This window comes from Heterodontus francisci, chromosome 6 (genome assembly GCF_036365525.1).
Source record: "Heterodontus francisci isolate sHetFra1 chromosome 6, sHetFra1.hap1, whole genome shotgun sequence".
In the NCBI taxonomy this organism is placed as follows: domain Eukaryota; kingdom Metazoa; phylum Chordata; class Chondrichthyes; order Heterodontiformes; family Heterodontidae; genus Heterodontus; species Heterodontus francisci.
In genome coordinates, this window is record NC_090376.1 from 149,554,656 (window position 1) to 149,574,568 (window position 19,913).

Genomic DNA, 19,913 nt, shown 5'->3' on the forward strand with positions numbered 1-19,913 from the left:
CATTTCCCACCTTTTGCCGTTCTGAGTTAAGTACTCTGAACTCCTGTTCTCTGTTTCGTAATTAGCTTATCAAATCTGCTACTTATCCTAACTACATATCTTCTTTTTTTTCTTTATTTTAATTTAGAGAAACAGCACTGAAACAGGCCCTTTGGCCCACCGAGTCTGTGCTGACCATCAACCACCCAATTATACTAATCCTACATTAATCCCATATTCCCAACCACATCCCCACTTTCCCTCAATTCCCCTACTACCTACCTATACTAGGGGCAATTTATAGAGGCCAATTTACCTATCAACCTGCAAGTCTTTGGCTGTGGGAGGAAACCAGAGCACCCGGCGAAAACCCATGCAGTCACAGGGAGAACTTGCACACTCCGCACAGGCAGTACCCAGAATCGAACCCGGGTCGCTGGAGCTGTGAGGCTGCGGTGCTAACCACTGCGCCACTGTGACAGCAGTCATGAATCTACACGGTGGTACTTTATGGAAAACCTTTTCAAAATCCAAATATTACATCTACTGTATTACCATTGAAGTAACAGACAAAGATTTCAATAATGTTGATCAAACTTGACCTTCCCTTTAAAATCCATGCTGACTCCCAGGTTAGAGACATTTTCCTATCTATTAAAGCTTCAAAAAAGACAGAGGCGCAAGGGGAGAGCCAACTGTGCAACAGCCCCGACAAACATATTTCTCTGCAGCACCTGTGGAAGAGCCCGTCACTCCAGAATTGGCCTTTATAGCCACTCCAGGCGCTGCTTCACAAACCACTGACCACCTCCAGGCGCGTATCCATTGTCTCTCGAGATAAGGAGGCCCAAAAGAAAGCTTCAACTAAAGAACCCACTATTTTCTAACATTTATCAAAAAGGCCTATAGCTCCTGGACTTGTTCCATTAAATATAGAAATCACTTTAGCTGTCTGCCAGTGCTATTCCCTTTAAGTTTTAAAAGTATATAATGGATGTACGATCTATTCCCTAGCTTTTAGCATAAATGCAATCCATCAAACCAGTATAGCTACTAATCTTCCACCACCACCACCACCCCCCCCGCCCCCCCACTTTCTATCTTAAAGATCTTGGTTCCTTCTAATACCATACCCACCTTGTTTACTTCAGTATTTACCAAGTGAGACTAAGTACTTATTCACAATTTCTGCATTACTTGCAACAATCTGGTGCATCCCCTCGTGCCCTATCCTAATTTTTCTCTTTACATGTCTACAGAACATGTTAGATTCCTCTCACCACATCTTCCACCAGAATATTCAGTTTTGAACACGTCCTTGCCTGGTTGCATCATGGTTTTGTCAGAAACTTGGCCAACTTGGGTTGACCTTTCCCCTTAATGAAGTCTTCCTGCCTGGCTATGCTACATGCCCCACCCAGACTCAGTTGTGATATAGGCCTCATCAAATCACACTTTGGTCTGTCTCCAGCTCCTCTGGCACCTTTGAGCAGCTGACCTTACTCCACCTTTCTTGCATCTCCTTTAAAATCCTCATTCACCACATTCGACCCAAGTGCCATAAGTTTCTCACCCGGGTATCTTCACTTCTTTCCTGCCTCAGCCCCTGCATCATGAGACTTCACAACCCTGGTGATTTCAACTTCTATCTCAACTTATCTTCCTCTGGCAAGTTCATTACCCTCCTATCCACCTTAATCTCTCCTTCCATATAATCTCATCTACCCATATTCATAGGCATACTCAAACCTGCCATCTCATGACCTCAACTCCAATTTTGCTCATCAGACATGGCCAGTTGATAACTTGCTCGCATCCCTTTTCACACATTCTCCTCCCAGAACAACTTTCTTCTGTGTCCACCCGAGAAAAAAAACTTTGGCACCTACAACAGCACTTTGAAACTACTGACTATCTAGGCCAAATACCTGCCTATCCATCATGCCCTCAACATAACTTTTCATGCTTTGGCCCCATTAAAACCATTACACGCCTTGTGTTTTTTTTTTAATTCATTCATGGGATTTGCGCTGACTAGCCCAGCATTTATTGCCCAACCCTAATTGCCCTCGAGAAGGTGGTGGTGAGTTGCCTTCTTGAACCGCTGCAGTCCTTGGGGTGCAGGTGCACCAACAGTGCTGTTAGGAAGGGAGCTCCAGGATCTTAACCCAGCGACAGCGAAGGAACGGCAATATAGTTCCAAGTCAGGAGGGTGTGTGGCTTGGAGGAGAAATTGCAGATGGTGGTGTTCCCATGCATCTGCTGCCCTTGTCCTTCTAGGTGGTAGAGGTTGAGGGTTTGTAAGATGCTGTCCAAGGAGCCTTGGTGCTTCGCTGCAGTGCATCTTGTAGATGGTACACACTGCTGCCACTGTGTCGGTGGTGGAGGGAGTGAATGTTTGTAGATGGGGTACCAATCAAGCAGGCTGCTTTGTGCTGGATGGTGTCGAGCTTCTTGAGTGTTGTTGGAGCTGCACTCCAGGCAAGTGGAGAGTATTCCATCACACTCCTGACTTGTGCCTTTTAGGTAGTGGACAGGCTTTGGGGAGTCAGGTGGTGAGTTGCTCGCCACAGGATTCCTAGCCTCTGACCTGCTCTTGTAGCCACAGTATTTATATGGCTACTCCAGGTCAGTTTCTGGGCAATGGTAACCTCCAGGATGTTGATAGTGGGGGGATTCAGCAATCGTAATGCCATTGATTGTCATGGGGAAATGGTTAGATTCTCTAGGAGATGTTCATTATTTGGCACTTAAGTGGCAAATAACATTCGTGCCACACATCAGCCCAAGCCTGGATATTGTCCAGGTCTTGCTGCATTTCTACACAGACTGCTTCAGTATCTGAGGAATTGCGAATGGTGATGGACATTGCACAGCCAACATCCCCGTTTCTGACTTATGATTCAGGAAGGTCATTGGTGTACCAGCTAAAGATGGATGGGCCAAGGACACTACCCTAAGGAACTCCTGCAGTGATGTCCTGGAGCTGAGATGATTGGCCTCCAACAACCACAACCAAGTTCCTTTTTGCGCTAGGTCTGACTCCAACCAGTTTTGCCCGATTCCCATTGACCCCAAGTTTTGCTGTGCTGTTAATGCCATACTCAGTCAAATGCTGCCTTGATGTTAAGGACAGTCACTCTCACCTCACCTCTTCAGTTCAGTTCTTTTGTCCATGTTTGAACCAAGGTTGTAACGAGGTCAGGAGCTGAGTGTTCCTGACAGAAACCAAACTGAGCGTCATTGAGCAGGTTATTGCTAAGCAAATGCCACTTGAGAGCGCTGTTGACAACACCTTCCGTCACCTTACTGATGATTGAGAGTAGTCTGATGGGGCAGTATTTGGCCGGATTGGATTTGTACTGCTTTTTGTGTACAGTAATTACCTGGGCAATTTTCCACATTACCAGGTAGATGCCAGTGTTGTAGCTGTACTGAAACAGTTTGCCGAGGGCCGTGGCAAGTTCTGAAGCACAGATCTTCAGTACCACTGCCGGAATTTTGTCAGGTCCATCGCCTTTGCCATATCCAGTGCCTTCAGTTGTTTCTTGATATCATGGAGTGAATCAAATTGGCTGAACACTGGCATCTGTGATGCTGGGGACTTCAGGAGGAGACCGAGATGCATCATCCACTCTGCACTTCTGGCTGAAGATTGGTGCAAATGCTTCAGCCTTATCTTTTGCACTGATGTGAGGATTGGGATATTTGTGGAGCCACCTCCTCCAGTTAGTTGTTTAATTGTCCACCACCATTCACGGCTGGATGTGGCAGGACTGCAGAGCTTAGATCTGGGCCGTTGGTTATGGGATTGCTTAGCTCTGTCTATCGCATGCTGCCTCTGCTGTTTGGCACGCAAGTAGTCCTGGGTTGTAACTTCACTAGGTTGACATCTTATTTTGAAGTATGTCTGGTGCTGCTCCTGGGATGCCTTCCTGCACTCTTCATTGATCGAGGATTGGCTCCCTGGCTTGATGGTAATGGTAGAATGGGAGATGTGCCGGGCCATGAGATTACAGATTGTAGTTGAGTACGATTCTGCTGCTGATGATGGCCCACAGCACCTCATGGGTGCCCAGTTTTGCATGCTAGATCTGTTCGAAATCTATCCCATTTAGCACGGTGGTAGTGCCAAACATGGAGGGTAACCTCAACGTGAAGATGTGACTGCCTCCACAAGGACTGTGCAATGGTCACTCCTACCAAAGCTATCCTGGACAGATGCATCTGCAGCAGATTGGTGAGGACAAGGTCAAATATATTTTTCCCTCGTCGGTTCCCTCACCACTTGTCGCAGACTCAGTCTCGCAACTATGTCCTTTAGGACTCAGTCAGCTCGGTCAGTAGTGGTGCTACCGAGCCACTCTGGGTGATGGACACTGAAGTCTCCGAGAGTACATTCTGTGCCCTTGCAACCCTCAGTGATTCCTCCAATTGCTGTTCAACATGGAGGAGTACTGATTCACCAGCTGAGGGGGGGGCAGTAGGTGGGAAGCAGCAGGAGGTTTCCTTGCCAATGTTTAACCTGATGCCATGAGACTTCAGACATCCTCATCTACATGCCCCAAGTTCAAGATCTGGCAGGACGACAAAATATTATGAACATGAATTAGGAGCAGGAGTAAGCCACTCGGACCCACTCCACCATTCAACAAGATCATGGCTGATCTGATTGTATCCTCAACTCCACATTCCTGCCTACCCCCAATAACCTTCCTCCCCCCTCCCCTGCTTATCAAGAATCCATCTACCTCTGCCTTAAAAATATTCAAAGACTCTGGCACTCTCCACTTTGCAGTGGAAGCAAAGACTTATGATCCCGAGAAGAAAAATTCTCCTCTTCTGCCTTATTTTGAAACAGTGACACCTAGTTCTATATTCTCCCACAAGGGGAAACATCCTTTCCACATCCACCCTGTCAAGACCCCTCAGGATCTTATATGTTTCAATCAAGTCGCCTCTTATTCTTCTAAACTCCAGCGGCTACGCCTAACCTGTCCAACCTTTCCTCATAAGACAACCTGCCAAATCCAGGTATTAGTCTAGTAAACCTTCTCTGAACTGCTTCCAAATTTACATCCTTCCTTAAATAAGGAAATCAATACTGTACGCAGTACTCCAGATGTGGTCTCACCAACGCCTTGTATAATTGAAGCATAACCTCCCTACTTTTGTATTTAGTTCCCTCACAATAAACGACATCATTCTATTAGCTTTCCTAATTTGCCCACTCACTTGACCCATCTATATCCCTTTGTAGCCTCCTTATGTCCTCTTCATAACTTACTTTCCTACCTAGCTTTGTGTCATTAGTAAATGTGGCGACCATATCTTCAGTACATTCATCCCCAAGTCATTTAAATAAATTGTAAAAAGTTGAGGCCCCAGCACTGATCCCTGTGGCACACTACTCGTTACATCTCGTTAGCTAGCCAAACTTCTTTTCATGCCAATATGTTCTCCCCCCCACCCCACGAGCTTTTATTTTCTGCAATAACCTTTGATGTGGCACCTTCTGGAAATCTAAGTACAGTACATCCAATGATTCCCCTTTATCCACAGCACGTTACTTCTTCAAATGAAGTCCAATAAATTGCTTAAACACAATTTATTTTCACAAACCCATGTTGACTCTGCCTGATTACCTTGAATTTTTTGAAGTGCCCTGTGGTAACATCTTTAATAATCGCTTCTAACATTTTCCCTATGACTGATGTTAAGCTAACTGGCGTATAGTTTCCTGCTTTCGGTCTCGCTCACTTTTTTGAATAAAGGCATTAATTTTCCAATCTAGAGAATTTTGGAAAATTAAAACCAACACATTAACTATCTCATTTGCCACTTCTTTTAAGACCCTAGGATGAAGTCCACAGGACCTGCGGACTTGTCAGACCGCAACTCCAACAATTTGTTCAGTACCACTTCCCTGGTGATTGTAATTTTCTTGAATTCCACCCTCCTTTCCATTTCCTGATTTACAGCTATTTCTGGGATGTTACTTGTATCCTCTTTAGTGAAGACCGATGCAACGTGGTTGACTCTTAAACAGCCTTCGAAATGGCCTAGAAAGCCACTTAGTTCAAGGGCAATTAGGGATGGGCAATAAATGCTGGCCTAGCCAGTGATGCCCACATCCTATGAATGAATTTTAAAAAATACCTGTTCAATTCGTCTGACATCTCCTTATTTTCCATTATTAATTCTATAGACTCATTCTATAGGACTAACACTCACTTTTAATTCTTTTTTTAAAATATCAATAGAAACTCTTACTTTGTTTTTATATTTCTAGCTAGCTTTCTCTTGTACTCTAATTTTTCCTTCTCTGTTAATCTTTGTCATTTTTTTTTAAGATTCTGTCCAATCTTCTGATCTGCTATTCATTTTTGCACTTTTATATGCTTTTTCTTTAAGTTTGATACTATCATTTTATTCGTTAACCACAGATGGTGGGTCCTCCCCTTGGAATTTTTCTCTCGTTGGAATGTATCTATCCTGTGTATTCTGAAATATCCCCTTAAATGTCTACCACTGCATCTCTATTGACCGATCCCTTAACCTAATTTGCCAGTTTACTTTAGCTAGCTCTGCTTTCATGCCATCATTGCCCTTACTTGAGTTTAAAATATGAGTCGTAGACCCACTCTTCTCTCCCTCAAACTGAATGTAAAATTCAATCATATTATGATCACTGCTGCATAGGAGCACCTTCACTAAAAGGTCATTAATTAATCTTATTGCATTACACAATACCAGCTCTCATATAGTCTGCTCTCTTATTGGCTCCAGAATGTGCTGTTCTAAGAATGTTTTTGGGATAGTTTATGAACTCCTCATCTAGGCTACCTTTGCCCATCTGATTTTTCTAGTCTAGATGTAGATTAAAATCCCCCATGATTATCGCCATACCTTTCTGACAAGCTATTATTTCTTCCTTTATAGTTTTGTCCTTTTTGTAACTTCTAGACTTATCGGATTTACTCTTAGATTTGCATTCTCTGTCCTTTTCTGTCACGGTCTGTTTATCATTTCCCAAATTAATACCTTTCTCTCTTGCCTTGTCTCTACTCAGTTACCACATCTTTCCAAATTTGACCTCTTGCTTCCACTATTTAGTTTAAAACCCTCGCCACTTCCCTATTTATGTGGCTCACTAGAACACTGGTCCCATGATCCCAGCACAGTTCAGGTGTAGACTGGCCCAACAGTACAGCCCCCACTTTCCCCAATACTGGTGCCAATGCCCCATGAACTGGAACCCACTTCTATCACACCAGTCTTTGAGCCACACATTCATTTCTCTAATCTTAGAATCATAGAAAGTTCACATCACAGAAAGAGGCCACTTGGTCCAAGTGTCTATGCCGACTGAAAAATGATCCACCCATTCTCATCCCATCTTCTAGCTTTTGGCCCATAGCCCTGCAGATTACAGACTTCTTTTGAATGAGTTGAGGGCTTCTGCCTCAACCACCCTTTCAGGCAGTGAGTTCCAGACCCCCACCACCCTCTGGGTGAAAAAAAACTGTCCTCATCTTCCCCCTAATCTTTCTACCAATCACTGTCAATCTATGCCCCCTCGTCATTGAACTCTCTGCTAAGGTAAATAAGTCCTGCACCTCCACTCTAACCAGGCTCCTCACAATTTTGTACATTCCAATCAAATCTCCACTCAGCCTTCTCCGAGAACAACCCCAGCCTATTCAATCTTTCCTCAGCCATACTTTTCTAGTCCAGGCAAAATCCCCGTAAATCTCCTCTGTACCCTCCAAAGTGAAATTACATCTTTTCTGTAATGAGGTGAGCAGAACTGCACACAGTACTCAAGTTATGGCCTAACCAATGATGTATACAGTTCCAGCATAACCTCCCTGCTCTTATATTCTATACCTTGGCTAATAAAGGAAAGATTCCATATGACTTCTTAACCACCTTATTGAACTGTCCTGCTACCTGCAGGGATCTGTGAACATTCACTCCAAGGTTTCTCACTTCTTGACACCTGTTTTTTTCCCATTAATCATGTATTCCTGTTTTGTTTCACCACTCCAAATGCATCACCTCACACCTCCAGGTTGAATTCCATTTGCCTCTTTTCTGCCCATCTGACCAGACAATCAATATCTTCCTGCAGCGTAGTTATCTTCGCTATCTACCACGTGACCAATCTTTGTGTTGTCTGCAAACTTCTTGATCATGCCCCCTACATTTACATCCAAATCGTTAATATATACCACAAAAAGCAGAGAACCCAGTACTGAGCCCTGCAGAACGCCACTGGAAACAGCCCTCACAAAAACACCCGTCAACAATTACCTCTTTTCCTGCCACTGAGCCAATTTTGTATCCACCTTGATACATTTCCCTAGATCCCATGGGGATTTTATTTTTTAACCATTCTGCCATGTGGGACCTTGTCAAAAGCCTTGCTAAAATCCATGTCGACCACATCAACTGCACTACCCTCATCTATTTTCCTTGTTACTTCTTCAAAAAATTTCGATCAAGTTGCTCAGAGAAGATCTTCCTTAACAAATCCATACTATCTTTGACTAATCTGGGCCTAAGTAACAGTTTATCATGTCTTTCAGAATTGATTCCAATAATTTTCCCACTACTGAGGTTAGATGGACTGCCCTGTAATTATTCAGTCTATCCCTAGCTCCCTTTTTAAAAGGAGGTACAATGTTAGCAGTCCTCCAATCTTCCAGCATCACACCTGTATCCAGTGAGGACTGGAAAATGATGGTCAGACCTTCTGTTATTTCCTCTCTTGCTTCTTTTAACAGCTTGGGGTGCATTTCATCCAGCCTTGGTAATTTACCAACTTTCAAGGATGTTAATCCCATTAATACTTGCTCTCTCCTGCTGTTTATCACATCCAATACTTCACACCCTTCTTCCTTATCTTCAATGTCTGCATCGTCCCCCTCTTTTGTGAAGACAGACACAGGGTATTCATTAACAACACCACCAATATGTTCCACCCTTACACATAGGTTACCTTTTTGGTCATTTATGGGCCTTATTCTTTCCTCAGTTATCCTCTTTCTGTTCATATACTGATAAGACATCTTTGGGTTCACCTTCATTTTGCTTGCCAATATTCTTTCATGCACTCACTTAGCTTTCCTAATTTCCTTTTTAATTTCACCCTTCCACTCTCTATACTCCTCTCGACTTTCTGCAGTATTGAGTTCTCTGCGTCTGACACAAGCTTTCCTTTTCTGCCTTATCTTACTCTGTAAGCTCCTTGACATCCATGGGGCTCTAAATTTGGCTGTCTCACCCTTTTTCTTTGTGGGAACATGTTTACTCTGAACCCCTTGAATCTCCCCTTTGAATGCTTCCCACTGTCCTAACACTGATTTACCTTCAAATAGCTGTTCCAGTCCGCTTTCACTAAATCACTCCTCAGTTTAATAAGATTGGCCTTGCCCCAATTGAGAAATCTAACTCCTGTTCTCTGTCCTTTTCCATAATTGTTAAACCTAACGGAATTATGATTACCACCAAAATGCTCTCCCACTGCCAGTCCTTCCACCTGCCCATCTTCACTTCCTAAAACTAAGTCTTAAAACTGTGCCCTCTTTTGTTGGACTTGCTACATACTAACCAAAAATGTTCTCCTGAATGCACCTCAAAAATTCTGCTCCATCAATTCCATTCATGCTAAAACTATCCCAGTTAATATTGGGGTAGTTAAAATCCCCTATTACTGTCCTATTGTTCTTGCACTTCAGAGATTTGCCTACATATCTGCTCTTTATCTCCCTCTGACTTTTTGGGGGTCTATAATACACAGCCAGCAGTATGATTGCCCCTTTTTTGTTCCTTCGCTGAATCCATATGGCTTCATTTGATGAACCTTCCAACATGTCATCCCTCCTCACAGCTAATTGTTTCTTTGACCAAAATTTCCACTCCCCTTCCTTTCTTATCCCCCTTTTTGTGTTTGAAAACCCTGTAACTAGGAACGTTGAGCCGTCATTCCTGTCCCTCCTTAAGCTACGTTCTGCAATAGCTATATCATACTGCCACGTGTCTGTGCCCTCAGCTCATCTGCTTTATTTGCTATACTCCTTGCATTGAAATAGATACCAGTAAGCACTGCCAAACTTTTTATTTTCTAACTTTTGTTTCCTCTGTCTTCCGGACTCATCCATTAATTTTCCATCTTCAATTTTCATTTCTGATTTTGTCCCAAACTAGTTTAAACCCTCCCCAACTGCACTAGCAAAACGTCCCACAAGAAACTCAGTCCCAACTCTGTTCTGATGCAACCCGTCCAGCCTGTACAGGCCCCATCTCCCCCAGAGCCGGTCCCACTATCCCAAGAATCTAAAGCCCTCCCTCCTGCACCATCTTTCCATCTTATTTGCTTTATGCCAATTTGCACATTGCTCAAGTATTAATCCAGAGATTACTCCCTTTGAGGTTCTGCTTCTTAATTTGGTGCCTAGCTCCTCATTTTGTCTAAGCAGAACCTCTTCCCTTGTCCTGCCTATGTCGTTGGTACCTACATGGACCACGACGACCAAATCCTCCCCCTCCCACTTGTAAGTTCCTCTCAGCCCTGAGTAGATTCTTTTTTTATAGGAGATACAGCACTGAAACAGGCCCTTCGGCCCACCGAGTCTGTGCCGACCAACAACCACCCATTTACACTAATCCTACATTAATCCCATATTCCTTACCACATCGCCACCATTCTCCTACCACCTACCTACACAAGGGGCAATTTACAATGGCCAATTTACCCATCAACCTGCAAGTCTTTGGCTGTGGGAGGAAACCGGAGCACCCAGCAGAAACCCACGTGGTCACAGGGAGAACTTGCAAACTCGGCACAGGCAGTACCCAGAACCGAACCCGGGTCGCTGGAGCTGCGAGGCTGCGGTGCTAACCACTGCGCCACCCCAAACCCTGGCACGGGGTAGGCAACACAGCCTTCTGGACTCTTGCTCTTTGCACATTCCACAGCTACAGTACCTGTCCTGCCATTGTTACTTATGCTATTTAGTTAATTTAATTACTTTCTTCATTAGCTTAGAATAATTCTTATGTATACAATTTACTGTAGTTATTAAATGCTAGGACCATCTACAAGTTATACGTTGCTTAATTACACATGTATGTATTTTAGGTATTTATTTTAAAGTTTTAGTTCTTTTTATTTATAGATCTTCCCTAACTCCAGTGTACTAAACTGATTAACATACTGTCTCTTACACTAAGCACTTAACGCCCAATCAATTTACTAGTTTCCTGTGATGTCATAGTTTTTTTCCATTTTCTTCAAACTGAGTAGGTATTAGTTCACAGCAGCTGAAATGGTGTGCTCCGCTGCTCCTGCCTCCCACAGGTCCGCTCCGACTCCCAGGTAGGTTAGGCCATACTCCGATCCCTGGGCTTTATTTATAGGTGCTTTGCAGCTCCCAACTGTCTCCCACAGGTCCGCTCTGACTCTCGGGTAGATACGATCCAGATCTGCTCTACATTCCAGGATGATTGTGGTGTACTAGCTTTTCACCACTAGTCTTAAACCCCTCTCCTGCCCAGTGACATCCAATTAATGCAAGGATCTCAGACTTCAAGATTAAAACCACCTGTTCAGCTGCCTCTGCCACTTTATCCCTTGCATCTAACCCAAGCTTTCCTCTCCCCGAATATATCTTTCTCCAGTTTATCTCATGTCCCGTCAAGATCATTTTGTTAATGAGATCCAACTCGTCGTCCTTCATTCCTATTCCCAAACTTGCCATCCTGGCACCCATTTTAGCAAACTGTTCCATAGATTCAGAACGATTACAGAGATCATCATTTGGCCTATTGTATGTATGCCAAGTCTCTGGAAAAACTACTCAGCTAGTCCCACTGCACTGCTCTTTCCCCATGGCCCTACAAATAGTCTTCAGGTGCTTATTCAATTCCCTTTCAAAAGTTAGAATTTAATCTACCACCACCACACTCAGACAGTGCATTCCAGATTCTACCCACTCAGTGTAAAGAGATATTCATGTCATTATTGGTTCTTTTGACATTTACTTATACTGGTGTCCTTGACTGTTCCACCAACAAGAACAATTTCTCTAACTAGTCTGTCTCGAACCTTCATGATTTTGAACACCTCTACTAAATCTGCTCTCCAAGAACAGTCCCAGTTTCCTCAAATCTATCCACGCAACTGAAGTCCCTCATCCCTGGAAGGGTCGTTGGGGGGGTAGTGGTGGCGGAGAAGAAAGAGCACAAGAGGTTCAGCAAAGCTTCCTTGCTTTTGTACTTTTAAAAAAAAACATTCAATAATTTGTGCATGCATACTCTAGGTTTCTCTGTTCCTGCACCTACTTTACAATCATACCCTTGTGCTGAGCTGCACACCACTAGTATAATTAGCAGGCAGCATAAACTTTGCATGCTGTCTACATTTTGAACGGGTGCAGGTTTATCGCACAATACAATCCAAGTTCCTGAAGTCAAGTAATCAATTTAACCTGAAAGACTCCAAATTGCCAATAAATACAAGAAAAGGTCAATTCTATTTGGTCCAGGCTATAATGGGGTTGCCTTGCACTTCGCAGTCGTAACGGCATAGAAGAAAGCCACTCAGCCCACTGAATCCTTGCCAGCTCTGTAGAGTAATAGAATCTCATTCCCTGCAAGTTTACTTCCCATAAATGCCAATCCAATTTCCTTTTGAAATCATTCATGGTCTCCTCTTTCATCACCCTCATAGGCAGCGAGTTTCAAGTCATTACCACACGCTGCTGTTTCAGTTAAATGAGATGGGGTTGAAGGGCCCCTCTCTCGTTTGACCACAACAGGTTTAATTCCTTCTTAAAATGGATGTACTGGCCAATTCAGTGTTGGATTACATACTTGCTATGATCACAAGAACCAATTATTAACTCAAGAAAAGTTGTCCAAAGAGGTTATTTTTTTTTTAAGTTTTGTTTAGGTACAACAAAGCACCAACTTACATACACGAGGTTACAGAATGGGGAAGGTAGATTGGTTGTTAGTCCATAGAAAAAAAAAAGGGCGTACTTTCTGTAGCATTTGGTGATTCAGCTGGTTTCTAGCTGAATTTGGTACTCCTAAGGCTTTTAATTTTAAGAGGTAGATGACTGGTTCAGTGGGTCTCTTGGAGCCAGCGATTTCCTCCAATGGGGTTTCTAACAGTAGTTGCAGTATGCAAAAAGTGGTCAAACTGGTAGGATTTGAAAGCTTTCAAGCTGGAATGGAGATAGAGAGCACAGTAGAGAGAAACTCCCACTTGGGTCTACACATGTCAAAATACAGTTGCTTCTCCCCTCTCCTGCAGAAAGCTTAAAACCACAGATGGGAGGGGCTTGTCACATGATAGTCACTCACATTTAAACACAGCAGTACTTCTCTTATGCTAAAAACAGGTAGTTTCTTTAAACTACCTGGGCCTTGTATATTGCTGGATCATGAGCTGACATTCCATCTCCTTCAGCATTATTGTAGGATACAATTACTGCAAATTAGGTAGCCATCTTAAGCTGCCAGCAAAAATTATCCTTTTAGTTCTTTTGAAAAATATAAATTCAGATCCAATGGATTAAAGAAAATTCATTTAACAAAGCACAACACCTCCGATCCACAGTGAAATGTGAAGACATGAACATTTCATTAGGTCGTTACAAATTTAAAACTGTACACAGTATCATTGTATAGCTACTTTTTTGAAATCTGGGATGGTGCAAGAGCACAACTAAGTAACATCAACTGCTCAGACTGGGCTCAGCTTGTATTCCAGCATAAACTGAATTTTCTTGTGTATTTCTACAATGCCTTCCTTTTCTAGTTTTCCAGATCAGTGAACTCAACCCCGAATTCAAAGTTGTTCATAACTGAAAATCATCCAGTACTTTAGGTACATTTTTTCCCCTGTGCTCTATCAGGTGAGCAGCTTACATTGTCAAGCACTTTTGCAAAGTAATTGTCACCTCAAAACAGTGACTTCATTTGTGTGGATCCTGTCCTGGCATTAATGCAAATGGCACCAGAACATAAGACACTATCAGGCAGTTTTCAGCCTGCCTTGAAGTGCTTCATTTTGTACTTTAACCCAGTGCTGGATGTTTTTTTTTTTACTTGCAGCTTGAGACCTATCAATTTTGTCCATCTACTTCTGTTCTAGCTCATCCACAATTCCTCCTCAGTCAGGATATGTGACTTGCAGCCACCACCATCCAAATCCACTGCAAAAACCTAATCAGGCTTAGGGTTTTCCTTTGACTTGAGCTTTTCGGTCTCCCTTCAGAATTTAAATCTTTAATTTCTAGGTCTTCAGAGGCTTTTGGACATCACTCCTGCTCAGCCTGAAGAGGGCCCCATTGTTCCAGCTCTCCCTTCTCACATGGGAGTTTATCCTCCCACCTCTCCTTTCCAGTTTTTGGAGGTGACTGGGGAAGGGTTTCCCTTGGGAGAATGGCTTACAAACAAGGGTATTATCAGCTCGGATTGCTGCCTGCCTGGCTCTTAGAACCTCTTGTTCCTCCACATGGTTTCTTCTGTAAAGGGAAAGAAAGTTTTGAACTCGGGAGCAGCACCTGAGGGTTTCACAGGTTGACTATCTTAAGTGCCTGTATCCACTAGTTGAAAGCAAACTGCTTAACTCTTTCAAACTGGAGTTAAGTTTGTTCAGGCTGATTTGGAATTTTTGGCAGTACTAGCTCTTGTGTGCCCAGGATAAGATTTTGAGTCACCTCCCATCAGGAAACAGTGAACAAACCTCATGGACTTTTCCTGCTAGTTTTCTTTACAATAAGTGTCTAGCTCTCAGCCATCTGTGGTTAAGCTGGTGTTTTTCTCTGCAGCAAAGAAGCTACTGGACTGACTTTCTTATTTCCAAAATATACTTTATTCATAAAAATCTGTAAAAATTACATTACCAGTTTCAAACAGCACCAAGTCAAAAAATACAAACAGTGCAAAGGTCAGTTTGCTTCATTACAATCACGAGTTGCCTCACAACCCTTCCATTTCACATTTGGATGCCAAATTACATTTTTACATTTAACAGCAAATGAAAATTTTCCCGATACAGTTCGAGGGGCTTCCCATGGATCCAGCCCTTCAGTTCAGCTTGGTGGGGGGGGGGGGGGGGGGGGGACCTTACACTGGTCTTTCCCCATTGAGCCTTTGCTGCAGCTGCCCCAAGATTTAATGCGTCCCTCAGCACGTAGACCTGGACTTTGGAACGTGCCAGTCTGCAACATTCGGTCGTGGACAACCTTTTGCACTGGAAGACCAGAAGTTTCGGGCAGACCAAAGGGCATCTTTCAACGAATTGATAGTCCTCCAGCAGCAGTTGATGTTTGTCTCGGTGTGCACCTCTGGGAACAGCCCGTAGAGCAGACTCCTGTGTTAGAGCTGCTTGGGATGAACCTCGACAAAAACCATTGCATCTCTTTCCACACCTGCTTTGCAAAGACACATTCCAGGAGGAGGTGGGCAACCGTCTTCCCCACCACGGGGGCATTGCGCGGAGGGGCGAGACTTCGGGCATGCAAGAAGGATCTGACGGGGAGGGCTCTTACCACCAGCCAAGCTACATCTTGGTGCTTGTTTGGTACTGGACTGCTATGAGCAGACCACCCTAAGCGGGTGTGCCCCTCTTCATTCCAGCTTGAAAGCTTTCAAATCCTATTTATTGACTAACCACCTTTGCATACTCCATCTACCATCAGAAACCCTGTTGGGTGGAAATCTGCATAGCTATCTCCAAGACTCACCAAACCAGTCATCTACCTCTCCAAAACAAAAGCCTCAACACCACTGAATTCTGCTGGCTTCCAGCTGAAATGTCAGGTTTTTTATTTAAATAATTATTTCTAACTCTACCAATCTATCTTTCCCCACTCTAACCTGTGAGGTAAATCACTAGCAAGAGTAAAAGTTGGCATGATTTTACTATAGTTTGGTTTAGGTACAAAGTTAACCTCAATTTAAGGAAAGCCTGTCCAATTGATTCATTAGGTGCATGATCATAACCAAACATTTATGAATTGACCAGTACTTCCACTTTAAGATTTAAACCTGTTGAGGTACAGTTGGAAGAAAAAAAAAGAGGGAGGCCCTTTGGCATCTCACTTGATCATAACACCAGCCTTCAGGTTGAAGACAGTGTGATTATGATAGACATGGGGAGTATCTAGGCACTGATCTACTCTGGTTCATTCCCCATTACTACATTCAGCAGTTTTCTATTGTTGGGCTTCCTACATACTTAAGAGTTCTGAGAAAAAAAACAAATCCATTCCTTTCCCTGTCACTCTTACCTGTGTATGGCACAGGGGTAGTTGAGGTCTCCCATTATATGTATTTTAGTAATTTCATAGATTTGCTCATCACTATCAAAAGCACCTGCATTTAATGAATTCAAAACCAAAGAAACACTTACAATGATTACAGGGGCCCCTCCTGGAACATGGAAAGCTCTACCAGACAGCAGTGAAAGCAGAACTAGTTGTCTTAAAGTAGTGTATAAATAGGAGACTAAGTCAGATAAAAAGCAGCCTCACTATTAAAAAAAACCCTCGAGTTTGAATTGATCAGCTTAGCTCAGATCCAAGGCTCGCATTCAACTATAAATTTCTATCTCAAAACAAGTTACTTACCAACCTTACAACTTAGCTTGGTACTCAACCTTTTCTTCCTCCCTGTTTAGTACAACATTCAAATGCTTAGTCCACAGAATCACCTTCCTACTTTAGATTCTGTAGTTCCAGGTCCTCAGACAAGCCTATAATGCTTCCATTAAAACTCTTCCCCCAGTTAATTTGAAAGTGTTTCTAGCTTCAAAGAGCCCCCTTAGTACCTATCCATTCTTACCCGAGACACAAAAGATATGTTTTGCTTAATCACTGAAACTAAAACTGTTACAAGAGGTGGTGCAAATGCAGTTCTTTCAAAAAAATGTTCCTTGGACTAAATGATAAAATAGGAACATTCTCAAACAAGTCTTGTAATCTCATCTGAAACAAAGATTAATACTGTTCTGTGGTTTGACTTCAAGCACCAGGTTGAATAGTGAAATACATTTAAGTTTTTAATCATGAAATGGTACAGATTAACCCTCGAGTTCTGAATGTCTTTTGGGTCATGTTTGTTAACTGCCCTACCTAAAGATAGACTCCAAATTTGATTGTGTTCAATACACAAAGTAAGAGGAATGTTAAAGGAACTTAACACAAACTTGAAGTGCCAGTTTAAGACAATTTGACAAGCACACAAAAAATTTTGGATCAATTACACAAGTAGATTGTGACAGCATATTTTATTGTATTTAGAGAAGCAAGGGCATACAGATCAAATAATTTGGCCATTAGGTGGTTAATTGTAGGTAATTAAAGCTGGTTAAAAGCCTAAGTGATCTGGGTAGAAATACCAACATTTTACAACTTCAAAGTAAGCAATTAAGTTTACTAGAACTCTGCAATAGAATTTGTTTGAAGAGATGTACTTCAGTGGCTGATATTAGGCCTTCCCAATAGCATTGGATTTCCTCAATACTAAGGTCACAATTGAGAAGCTAACTTCTCCATTGGTTCCAATAAAGGCACTACCAATATAAAAAAATTAGTAATTCCTGTTATCACCAACCCTACCTTGTACTAAAACACCTGAAGCAGCTCAACAATTAAAGATCAAAGGACTTTTTGATGTCATATTAAAAAACTTGCAATCAACCATAACTAGTCAACTAAATAACTTGCTCAAGTTAGGTAAAATAGCAGCAGGCATTATTTACTACCTTTAAATGTATACAGTTTGCATTACTGCATGTTATTTAATTTTGGTCCAGACATTTTACAAGCCAATTTCATTGTATGACTACCTCATTATAAATGAAAAGCCAGACATCTAGTTTGATTCTTTTGATCCTGATCCATCCTAAATTGCCTGGGTCACAGAAGCATCTGTGGTAGAAAGTAAGAGGATCAATTGAGCAATTTTATTAATAATTTTCTTTGGAATGGACTAACTTTCCTTTTTTGGGATTCCATCCCAGCATGGGCAACTGATGAAAGGGCAGAAAAGGCAGAGAAAGGGATATTGCTTGCCCAAACAGTCCAATACTGCAATAGTCTAACGTTTCAACCCTTGACATGAATATGAAATTGCTTGTTTTTGGGTAGCACATAGTTCTCTGGGACCTACTTTCAAAACCAGCCAACCAGGATATCTATTGAGAGCAAGCATGGGCCAGAAAGCCCACAAATACCAAGCTAAAGGACAAAAATCCTTGTAGCAGATAACATGCATTCCAAAGGCATCCTTCACTTTAATGAAAGTCAATTTCAAAAATGAAACCAAATTAAGGCAGACTACCATACATGTTTGCACATTTTCCAGTGTATACAGTAATTTCACACCACGGTTAGCACTTAGATGCTTGTACCCCAATTCCAATTTAAAGTTAGAAAGCACAACATACAATTGAATTAGATTCATGCTGCACACTTAATTTCTCAAATGAGGCACACTCAAAACTGAATATATTATACTGACCAAATTAGCAAACAATGAATGCAAAGTCATTGCTTCAGATCCCTCCAGCTACAAGTCTCAAGTTGAGATGGACAGTAGCATGACATCATCCAGGACAGCAGTCTTTTGTTGGCACCATACCAGGGAATCATGACTGTAGTATGAACTCATACATTCTTTACTTCAAAAGCACATCTCAGCCCTATGACCATCATGTCAAATGTAAACAGCAGGACAACAGAACCACCACCTCCAAGTCACAACTCTATCTAGGAATTATGGGAACAGTATCAGCACAAGGACTGCATTAGTTCAAGAACCTCCCCATCCCTGAGCATTGTGCCTTCCATGTCCCAATATGGAAAGATTGGGCACCTAACCTAAAGTAGACTTTAAATATCCTTCAAAGTGCAACTGCACCAGTGTAAATTTAAAACACTGTTGACTGATGTAGAAAGTGTTCAACAATTGTGATCACAATTTAGACTCAGCTACTTGACATGAAGTTTGGTTTTGTGGTTGTCTTCTTGTATCCAGGTTCTTGCTGGAACTTCCCAACTGTTCCCACCATCCTCAACAGGCCGGGACAAGTGCAATACCATGTATATTTGTCAGCATTGCAACAAATCCCAACCTGTACAGGACAGGGTTGCATGTAGAGAAGTGGATACTTCAACATGAGTTGTATTTTACTTCTATAGTCAGTTTTGCATGGATTTGCACAGCAATATTTATTAACAGCTGGATGCAAACCTGCAAAACTAACTAGAGAAGCTTTCCAAAGTTAAAGTTTATACAGCTGCAGTCTGTTAGCTCGTAGTACTCAAGTGCTTATAGTGCAGTAGATTACTACAACACTACCTGCACTATAAGCACTTTAATACTGCTCAAGCTATTGACCTCCAACAGCAAGTTTTCACAGCACTTAACAGTCAGCCCAGTCCACCATCAGTTTTGCATAGATTTGCACAACTAATTTCTTCTTGTGGTGCAACCATGCAAAACTGGTAGAGAACTGTAATACTACTATTACTACTCGGGACTCACAAATTGGTACACTCGAGGTGATCAGTTACTTATGCCAGAAGGAGCACTTAGAGCAGTAGATTCTACTCTACTTCACTATCTGCACTAGATGCACCTTAACACAAGAGACTTTACTGATGGCTCAGCAAGCTTAAGCTGAATATTCTTAAAATTCCAGGTTCAATGAGGGGTTACTGTCAATATAATGCTTGAAGTGCCTCCACTGCAGTAGATTTTAGACACTACCTGCACTGTAAGCACTTTGACATTACTTCTGACCTAGACTACAGGCACCGATTCCAGATTCTTCAGCCATTTCAGACCTGTAGAAAAACAAACTGTTAGTTGCTTATAAAACAATTTTAAAAATAACTCAGCCAGAATGT